Here is a 9,981-nt window from a genome sequence, read left to right on the forward strand (position 1 = left end):
ACAAAGCAAGAAGTCCAGGAAACATCCAACGTCGACAACGGCACACAACACTCTATGAATTCAGCATTTGTTCCCAACAAATGCCCCTCCCCACAGCATCTCCTTAAGTCTCAATCCCCAGGTGTGCCTTGGGGAAAGGGGTGGGGTGCTCTCCTCCCGAGTAGTTGGGTCAGCCTGTGCTGTTCTCACCTTCTCTCCACTCTCTGTGATCAAGGATCAGGAGGGGGTGGTCCTTGCTCATCACCTAAGCACTGTCTCTCATGTTCACTGCTTACTCTCTCTTGGTCATCCTGCCCCCGTTCCTCCCTGCCTACAAGTAGTCCCAATCCTGAAAGGTCTTGGCCTGACTCGGCCCATTCCCTCCCCATATTCCTCCAAAGCCAACAAAGCTGCCTCCTCGATCTCAGTCAGCCCCAATCCTGGCTTGTCTCCCTCCACAGATTCAGGCTCCAACAGGTACATTATACATATAGTTGACATCACAGCTTTCATGTGGATAAGGCTGAATTTAGGGAAGATCAATTTTCTTAACCTGGTTATGCTCCCTTTTAGCAATGCATGGATTAAATGAGATGCATTTAATAGCAATAGCACTTAGATTTATATACCGCTTTACAGTGCTTTACAACCTTTCAGTGCATACAGCTTTTAAGGACATGTCTGTGCATTAATAACAACAAAAATGAGTGGTATTCTTTGCTGGGTAGGATATTTAAAGAGTTGATCTTGTCAATTTTCATTAAAAGAGAGGGAAGGAGGCTGTTCTTTTTTGAGTACAATATATTTTTATCCAAACATTTTTATAGCATTAACTCTCTCCTTGTTTGACACTGATTTATTATCCACCTTTTATTCCACCTCAGTAGTGCAAATACAAATACTTTTAGCATCCATAAACATATTTTTGAATGCTTTCTTATAAATGTGCTAACAGAACTGAAGTTTTCAAAACAGGATTTTCGCAATAGGTTAAACCTCTGTCTTCTACGATAGTTTTTCAGACTGCATTCTGATTGACCTGATTAAGATCTGATTGAGATCTGTCCATCAGATTGATAGATTGAAGGAACTAGCTATGTCTAGTCTAATGAAGAGAAGGACTAGGGGTGATATGACAGCAGTCTTTCAATACCTGGGGGGCTGTCACCGAGAAGAGGTGATTGATTTACTGTATTCTCCAAAGATCCTAAGGGCAGGTCAGGAAGTAATGGGTGGAAGACCATTGAAGAGAGATCTAACCTAGAACTCAGAAGACATTTCCTGACAGTGAGAACAATTAATCAGCGGAACAGCTTAACTCCGAAAATTGTGAGTACTCCATCGCTGGAAGTTTGCAAGTTTTTTGACTCGTGCAGTATACAGGTCTTCAATGGAAGGCAGGTTGGTAGCCATTGTTTTTTCTGCAGTTCTAATGATCCCCTGTCTGTGTCTGTGTCTCTCTTGTTGGGTTGCAGAGCCAAACCAGACAGTTATGGAGGTGCAGATGACAGACTCAATAATTCCTCTGTAGAACTGAATCAGCAGCTCCTTGGGCAGTTTGAGTTTTCTGAGTTGGCGCAGAAAGAACATTCTGTCTTGTGCTTTTTTGATGATGTTTTTGATGTAAATACAATGTATAGAACAGTCCAGTACACATATTCTGGAGAGAGAGAGTGAAGTTCCCTGAGAATGGGTTCCAGCAGGATCCCAAAAGCTTGGAAGAATAAACCTTTGGTCCAGGTGACCGACTCAGATTGGATCCTGCAAAAATTTCCTTATTGGGGAAGGTACATGGGGGGGGGGGGAATCTATGCTTTATTTTAAGGCCCCAGTTGTTTACCATAGTTGTTGTGGCCTGTCAGTGGCCTGTGCAGCTAGTAGCTGATTCCGACAGCGAGGAGGCTGGTGTGGTGCTGCGCCAACAGCCTGTGTAGCTGGCACTTGAGTCAGACAATGAGGAGGCTGGAGAAGATGTGATTCCAGAGGTGGGGATTCAGCCAGGGTCTTCAGAACCTCCAGAAGCTTCCATGGGTGAAGAGGAAGAAGAGGAGGAGCCTCTTCTCGATGCACGGGCACGCAGAGCTGCCAAAAGGCAGGAGTGGCTCCTCAGGAGGAGGTCTCCTCGAGAGTAAGGCTTGGGGCTAATTGGCCACTCCCTTAGCTTATTTAAGGAAGGACCACGACTGAGGCAATTTGCAGGAACAACTTCATTCACTCTTCTTTGCGTCTGGCTCTTAGTTCTCTTATCAGTTTCCTGCAAATTGCTTCTGGGCTTTCTGCCAACCATAGTAAGATTACGATTATTTATTCTTTGGATTCTTGTAGGCTGTTAAGAAAGTTAATTAATTAATTAATTTGTTTGTTTGTTTGTTTGTTTGTTTGTTCAATTTGTATGCCGCCCCTCTCCGAAGACTCAGGGTGGCTCACAATCCATTTAAAATCATTATAAAAAACATTGAAAAATTAAAAACATTAAAAACATTAAAACTCATTCACAACATTCATGGCCAGATCTCGCCGGATCACAAGAGTGAGATCAACGGCCCCAGGCCTGCCGGAAAAACCAGGTCTTCACTGCTTTTCAGAAGGTCAATAGGGTGGGGATGGTCCAGACCTCAGGAGGTAATTGGTTCCAGAGAGCTGGGGCAGCCACAGAGAAGGCCCTCCCCCGTGGGCCCTCCAGCCAGCATTGTTTAGCTGACGGGACCTGGAGGAGACCAATTCTGTGGGATCTTACTGGTTGTTGGGAGTTATGCGGTAGAAGGCGGTCTCGAAGATACCCTGGCCCTGAGCCATGTAGGGCTTTAAAGGTAATAACCAACACATTTGATTGTTGTTAATAACTTAACAGCCTTTGTTTGAAAAAGACTGATTTAATTTAGTAAACTAAGATTTGTACAGACTTTGTGTGTGCTGCGTTCTTTGGGGTCCGTAGCTGGGGCAGAACAGTCGTGGTCTACTACCAAATGTAGTAAACACATATAAATTTAAATCTACATGGTAGATGATGTGCGAGGTTTGTAATAACCGTTGTAATGGGACAGGATGATTTTCTTTTCATTCCATATATACTCTGCAAGTCTGAAAAGTTAATTTTAGCCCGTGAAATTTGTGCAGTTTTTGCAGATACTTTCAAGGATGGAAGAAGTGTGTTTCTTTCTGCCTCTTAGGAATAAGTCATTTTTCCCCCCCCTTGGTTGGTAAATAGTTTTGATAATGTTCAAAAATCAACACCACGCCTAAAAGGTCTGGACTACCAAGAGAATACTATCAATATCATGACCATCCATAAACACTTTTCTCTTGCCTTAGTACATTTTCTCACATCAAAGCTATTTTTAAATCCAGGGTTTACATGTGATTAAAAATCTATGTAATTAGTAACCAAGGCAACAGGGATACTTTCCATAACAAGCCCTTCCTTTTCGAAGGGCAGCCCTTAAGGAAACGGCTAATGGCACATAGCATGCAATTTTAAATCAAAGTGCAAGAAAATGAGGGCAAGTTAATATTACCAAGGCAATTATGGAAGGCTGGTTGGAGAAGTTGCATAATAAACCCTTCTCTATGCCATTCAGTCTACGCTTATTTGAACAAAGGAGCCAATTAAACAAAGAATCCCAGTGCAAAATTTGTAAAGTGGCAGGATTATTTAAATGAGTGTAGGAGATAGCCTTTTTTTTTTTTTGGATTTATATGCTGCCCTTCTCCAGAGACTCAGGGCGGCTTACAATGTGCTCAGCAATAGCCTTCATCCTTTTGTATATTTATACAAAGTCAGCTTATTGCCCCCACAACTGGGTCCTCAATTTACCTACCTTAGAAAGGATGGAAGGCTGAGTCAACCTTGAGCCTTGGCGAGATTCGAAACTGCAGTAATTGCAGGCAGCTGGTCTTAATAACCAGCTTAATAACAGGGTGCCTTAGACCACTGTACTACCAAGGCTCTTAATACATTGAACTATTTAGTTCAATGTATCTCAACTTCAGCAACTTTAAGATGTGTGGCAGTGATGAAATCCAAATTTTTTTACTACCGGCTCTGTGGGCGTAACTTGGTGGGCATGGTGTGGCTTGGTGGGTGTGGCTTGGTGGGCATGGCAGGAGAAGGATACTGCAAAATCCCCATTCCCACCCCACTCTAGGGGAAGGATATTGCAAAATCTCCATTCCCATCCCATTCTGGGGCCAGCCAGAGGTGGTACTTGCCGGTTCTCCGAACTACTCAAAATTTCTGCTACCGGTTCTCCAGAACCCGTCAGAACCTGCCACACCCACCCAGCCAGTCATTAGGGCAGAGAACTGGTTGTTAAATTATTTGAATCCCACCACTGCTCACAAACCTTCTCCAGCCCTCCCCACACCTCCTACACACTGTAATGTTACAGCTCACATCCCCTTCAGACTCTCTTCAACTCACACCACAACTTGTGCAAGAACTCATCAAGCACCTCTTGTACACCACAGTGCACCCTCCCCAACTCACGTGGCACTCACGTGCACATTCATTTGCGCCCTTGCACACTCTTCCTGACCCATGTATCACTTCTTGTAGGTATGCCTGGGTACATGAAAGCGTGTGGGTCAGGAAGGGTGCATGGGGCGAGTGGGAGTGCATGGGAGTGTGCAAGAGGTGCCAAGCAGGTCAGAGAGCACAGTGTAGCACAGGTCAGGAAGATTGAGCAAGGGTGTGTAAGAGTTGCCATGCGAGCTGGGAAGAGCACACAGGCACGTGGTGTGCAAGTCAGAAATAGTGCACAGGGATATCACATGTATCTGGATGGGTTGGGGACACAGTGGCTGGCTTAGGAATTATGGGAGTTGAAGTCAGGGGTGAAATCCAGCAGGTTCTGACAGGTTCTGGAGAACCGGTAGCGGAAATTTTGAGTAGTTCGGAGAACTGGCAAATACCACCTCTGGCTGGTCCCAGAGTGGGGTGGGAATGGAGTTTTTGCAGTATCCTTCCCCTGCCACACCCACCAAGCCACGCCCACAGAACCGGTAGTAAAAAAGAATTGGATTTCACCACTGGTTGAACAGAGAATTGTTGCAATTCTTTCGATATTGCAGCTGGCTCTCCCTCAGTATGAAATTGGTGGGGGGGGGAATCTCTTTCCTAGAGGATAAAAATGTGAACGTTGAAATATGTATGTGTCTTGGTGCCCTTTAATGCCAGCAAAGCTTGTATTCCAAAACAAAGATGGGTGTTTTAAATTGTCATATCAATTTTATCTGCCCCACATCTGGAGAGTGATGCTTAGAACTCAGTTTTATGTAAACAAAATTTGGAACCCTTGAATATACATGAGTTTTCCACAATTATATGTACAATATATATACTAGACGTAGTAGAGCACTACATATACTTTGGCCAACAGATCTCAATGGAAGGTGATACAATAAAGGAAATTTAACGGCGTGTTAAATGGGGTTGGCAGGCATTTGGCAAGCTAAGCATAATTTTCAAGAACATAATTTTCTCTTCTTGGGTCTGAAGAGAAAAGCTTTCTATCGATGTGTGCTACTTGCTCTGACATATGCCGGCGAAACATGGACACTAATCTCACAATCGATAGAAAAGCTATGAGTGGCGCAAAAAGCCATGGAAAGATACATGCTTGGCATTGCAAGACAAGATATTTTTATGCTGAATTTATGTTCTACCGACAAAGAAATAAAGGGAGACTAGCATAGAACTATTTCAAGCTATTTAGCTCTCATCAGCTAGCCATACCCTTCTGGGATTCGAACCTGGGCTACTTATATATTAGATGTATTAACCTTTAAGCCATAGGCTCTCCTCACTTTGTTGGCTATACCAGGGGAAAGATTAAGTGGTTTTTATCAGGGCAATCTGGTCCAGGAACCTTCACAGGCAGTCGCTTTTGCAACAATTTTTGTGTTGAATTTATCTTTTACTGATAAAGCAATAAAGGGAGACTAGTATAGATCTATTTCAAGCGTTTTAGCTCTCATCAAACAAAAGTATACTATATCACCAAGAGAATAAAAGAATTGCAATGGAAATAGGCTGGTCACATAGCAAGAAGAACTGATGGCAGGTGGACCAAAGCAGTCACAGAATGGATCCCACTTGATAAAAAGTGTCCACGAAAGAGACCTAAAACAAGATGGATTGATGGCATCAGCAAGTATTATGGGCCCAATTGGCAAAAAAAAAAAAAAAGTACAGGACCATATTGGTTGGAAACCTGCGGAAGAGGCCCTCATTCTGCAATGGATAAACAATGGCTAAAATGGTGATATACAATATATTTTAATAGTATTCTTGTGTCTTATCTAGAGACCTTTGGATGGAGGAGGGAGGGGGAGAGGCTGGTACAAAGCCAAGAGTTTCATTTGCTTTGGCTTTTCTCTCCCAAAGCTTGCATGGTCCATGCTACTTGTCCTCAAGGTTGGAAAGATCCAGCATCATGTATTGCTGAAATTCCTTGTGTTCCTCTAAGTTATGCTGCAACTTCTCCAACAACTCAAAGTAGCAGAAGAGGGAATCACGTGGTCAAAGTACCTGCTCATCTTCATCGACAGCAGAGAGTCCTGGTAGGTTCTTATGGATGTATGCATGGTCCGTGCTACTTGTCCTCAAGGTTGGAAAGAGCCAGCACCATGTATTGCTGAAGTTCCTTACGTTCCTCTAAGTTATGCTGCAACTTCTCCAACAACTCAAAGTAGCGGAAGAGGGAGTCACGTGGCCAAAGCACCTGTTCGTCTTCATCAGCAGCATACAGTCCTGGTAGGTTCTTGTGGATGTAAGTCTCCCAGTCCAAAATTCCAGGAGACATTTCATCGTAGCTGAAATCTGGATTGTCTGCAGTTTGAATTAATGCGGGGTCCATGGTGAACCTTTCTCTGAATGTAATGTCTTTGTCCATAGATCGAATCTGGCTGAATCTCTTTTCCATGATCTCCATTTTGAATTTGTCAGCTTGTGTCTGAGTCTCTATCTGTCTCACCTCTTCACTTAGGTCACTTCGGATGTTCTGGAAATTGGTGACCATAATGGCAACAAAGAGATTCCTAAAAATAAACGCCCCAATCAGAAGCCATAGGCAGATAAATATACCACTGATCACCTTGTTTATCTCTGGGACTTTCCATGAATCTTGTAACAGAGCGTACCAGTGGTCCATGGTGAAAAGAATGAAGATGGTTACTAGAGCATTGGGCATGTCCATGAAATACATATTGTAAGTCAGGTCCATCCTGCTTGATTGGGTGTAACTCTCAAAAAAGTAGATGCCTGACAAAGCAAAGACGTAGAAGAGGAAGGCAAGGAGAACCAAAATTAAGGCCATCGCTTTCAGGGCTTTGGCAATAGCCATGATGAGAACTCGGACTTGTCGGACTCTAGGAAAGAGCTTTAGGCAACGCAGTACACGGCTTAACAGCAGAAGTCGGTGAGTTGTCACACTCTGGTACTTCTTAAATGGATATATGACTTCTGGTATAATGGAGATGATGGTCACTATGAAATCAAAGATATTCCAGGGATTTTTCCAGTATCTCTGAAAGCTCACAAACCAATGCAACCCAATCTCCGTCACAAAGATCTGTAAAATGATCCAAATGATCACCTCCAGGACCCTGGTAATTTTCACATAGGTGATTCCCCTCTTCCCCATGATCTCCGTTGAGATCATGAGGACTACCATGTTCAAGAAGATAAGAAAGATGATAAAGCCTTTGAATGTTTGGCTGTTCAGAACTGAAGACACCCACATCTTAAGAGGGGGCCAACGGCTGCAACGCACCTCGATACAGTTGCGCCAGCGTTTCTCTTGAGTCACCATGATGTTCCGGGTGGGCACGACATGGAAGCGAACCAATTGGTGGTGATCCATGAGCATCAGTTTCTTTCGCTTCTTGGAATCCAGAAAATCTTGTATGTTATACCGTGGCACCGCATGGCTCAGCCCCTCAAAGTGATCAATCAGGTAAAATGTATAGATCAGCTTAGAGCGAATGGCATCCGCACGGGGATTCAAGTCAAGTTTGGGAGTTTTCTTAGGTGGGGCAAAAGGCAGCATGGCACCTGTTTGCTGCTCCAACTCCACACAGAAAAATCTAGAAGTTCCTCAGTTGTTTCAACAGTGATCTCATAGTTGAGAAGAATGACTCCAACGTTCTATTAAGCTGCCTTGATATCAGTAGGATCTCTTAATTTCTACAATTCATAGACAAGATGTTTGCCCCCACTGATCCATGGAGACCTAGACTAGAAGGAAGACAGAAATCAGTATGTAATGAGTTTAGGGCCATAGTTTATTTAACTTGCAGGAATTTTCAACTAACAGAATTATACTAAAACATAAAGAATAACAGAGTTGGAAGGGACTGTGAAGGTCTTCTAGTCCAACCCCCTGCTCAGGCAGGAAACTCTATACCATTTCAGACAAATGGTTGTCCAATCTGTTCTTAAAAGCTCCCAGTGTTGGAGCAGCCACAGCTTCTGGAGGCAAGTCGTTCCACCGATTAAATTAATTTCTCCTTATTTTTAGGTTGGATCTTCCCTTCATGAGTTTCAATCCATTGCTTCTTGTCCTGATTTTGGGTTCTTTGGACAATAGGTTGACCCCTTCTTCTTTGTATTGTGAGATCAGCTGAGAAGGTATACCAATTACCAGCTTTTACCTGGGCATTTCCACTCTCCATCAATTAAATAAGGATGATGAAGATACTTTTTTCCAATCTTGCTTGTTAATCTAAAAAAAAATGTAAAGAAACCAACTGTGCCTTTTATCTCAACTGGTTTGGGCTTAGATAATGAAGTTATCAAAACAAGAACATCTTCTCTGTTCATATCTATTTACTTACTTTTGATATTGTATAGCATGTTTTCTTGAGTTACAAACTTTACTAACTTAATTGTTGGTGGTGGTGTTTAGATTTTTGGTGACCTGGTGATGTCCCAAAGGTGCTTTTCAAGAGGCAAACTGGGCTTTCTTTGTTTTTCCTTGAAGATGTTTCTCTTCTCATTCTAAAAGCTTCTTCAGTTCTGTGAAGAAAAACGGCATTTTTTCTCTTTAAAAAAATGGTAATATTTTTAGGCTGATATCAGATACAGCTGCAGCTCAGAAGCACTAGGTGGAGCACCAACATTGCATACAAACAACCTAAGAGTATTGGATTTTCCAGCACTGACTTGTGAATCTCAGAAGGAAGAAGGGGGGTTGTAGGAGTTTTACTATTACAGATGCTGCTGGCTTTGAATCTTGCTTAAAAGCTTTTTCTTTTCAAATTCCATTATGTCTCTATGAAGCCCATTAGTTAATTAAGCGATGCTACCAAAGTCTTTGATTGTCTGAATCTGCCTTTACTCTGCCAGCTGTCACTGGGAATTTACCTCCAATATGTAGCCACAGTCATGGAATTTGGAAAACAAAGACAAAGCCAAGGTAACCCAGAATTCAGAAAATGAATTCCTCATGAGACCAAGCCAAATTTGTATCTTAATGCCCGGTATATTAAATCACTGGGATTTCTTGTTTCTCTCTAGAAGACACGGTGACGCCAGCAAACTTTGGAGCACAATTTATTAACAGCTTATTTGGTTAGTTCCCTCCATGCTTATAAAATTAGTCTTTGGTGGGGGGGAGGTAATTTTTATCTGATTTGGGTCAGCAGCTTGCAATGTCTTCCTCTTTATTTTTTAAAAGAAGGAGAAAATTGGCTAATATTTTCATGGCAGTGTGAAGTCTAATCTGGATAGGTTGGAAGACTTTGATGAAAGGAACCACACGTCCTTCAAGAAGGACGTGAGATATTTTAGGGAGGAAGAAATGTAGGGCGCATATACAATATTCATAAAGAACTTGGTCACTGACAACAAGCTGAACAGTTGCCAGCAGTGTGAGTGTCATCTTTTTGAGGCAGTTCAGACAGGAGAACCAAAGTTATGAATGAATCAAGAATCTGAATATTCTCAAGTGCACTCCAGGTATAAAAAAGATTTACATAGTGAAGGAATCTACCGTAAAAGAC

General features: G+C 42.6%; 1 pseudogene across 1 annotated transcript; it reads right to left on the reverse strand.

Annotated features, from left to right (window-relative positions):
• Positions 1-6,237: 6,237 nt before the first annotated feature.
• LOC117676511 (cation channel sperm-associated protein 2 pseudogene) lies at positions 6,238-8,232 on the reverse strand (annotated as a pseudogene). Its single transcript, XR_015733458.1, has one exon. The product of XR_015733458.1 is annotated as a cation channel sperm-associated protein 2 pseudogene (transcript).
• Positions 8,233-9,981: the final 1,749 nt, after the last annotated feature.

The sequence above is a fragment of the Pantherophis guttatus genome, chromosome 3 (assembly GCF_059756535.1).
Source record: "Pantherophis guttatus breed Tessera chromosome 3, ASM5975653v1, whole genome shotgun sequence".
NCBI lineage: Eukaryota > Metazoa > Chordata > Lepidosauria > Squamata > Colubridae > Pantherophis > Pantherophis guttatus.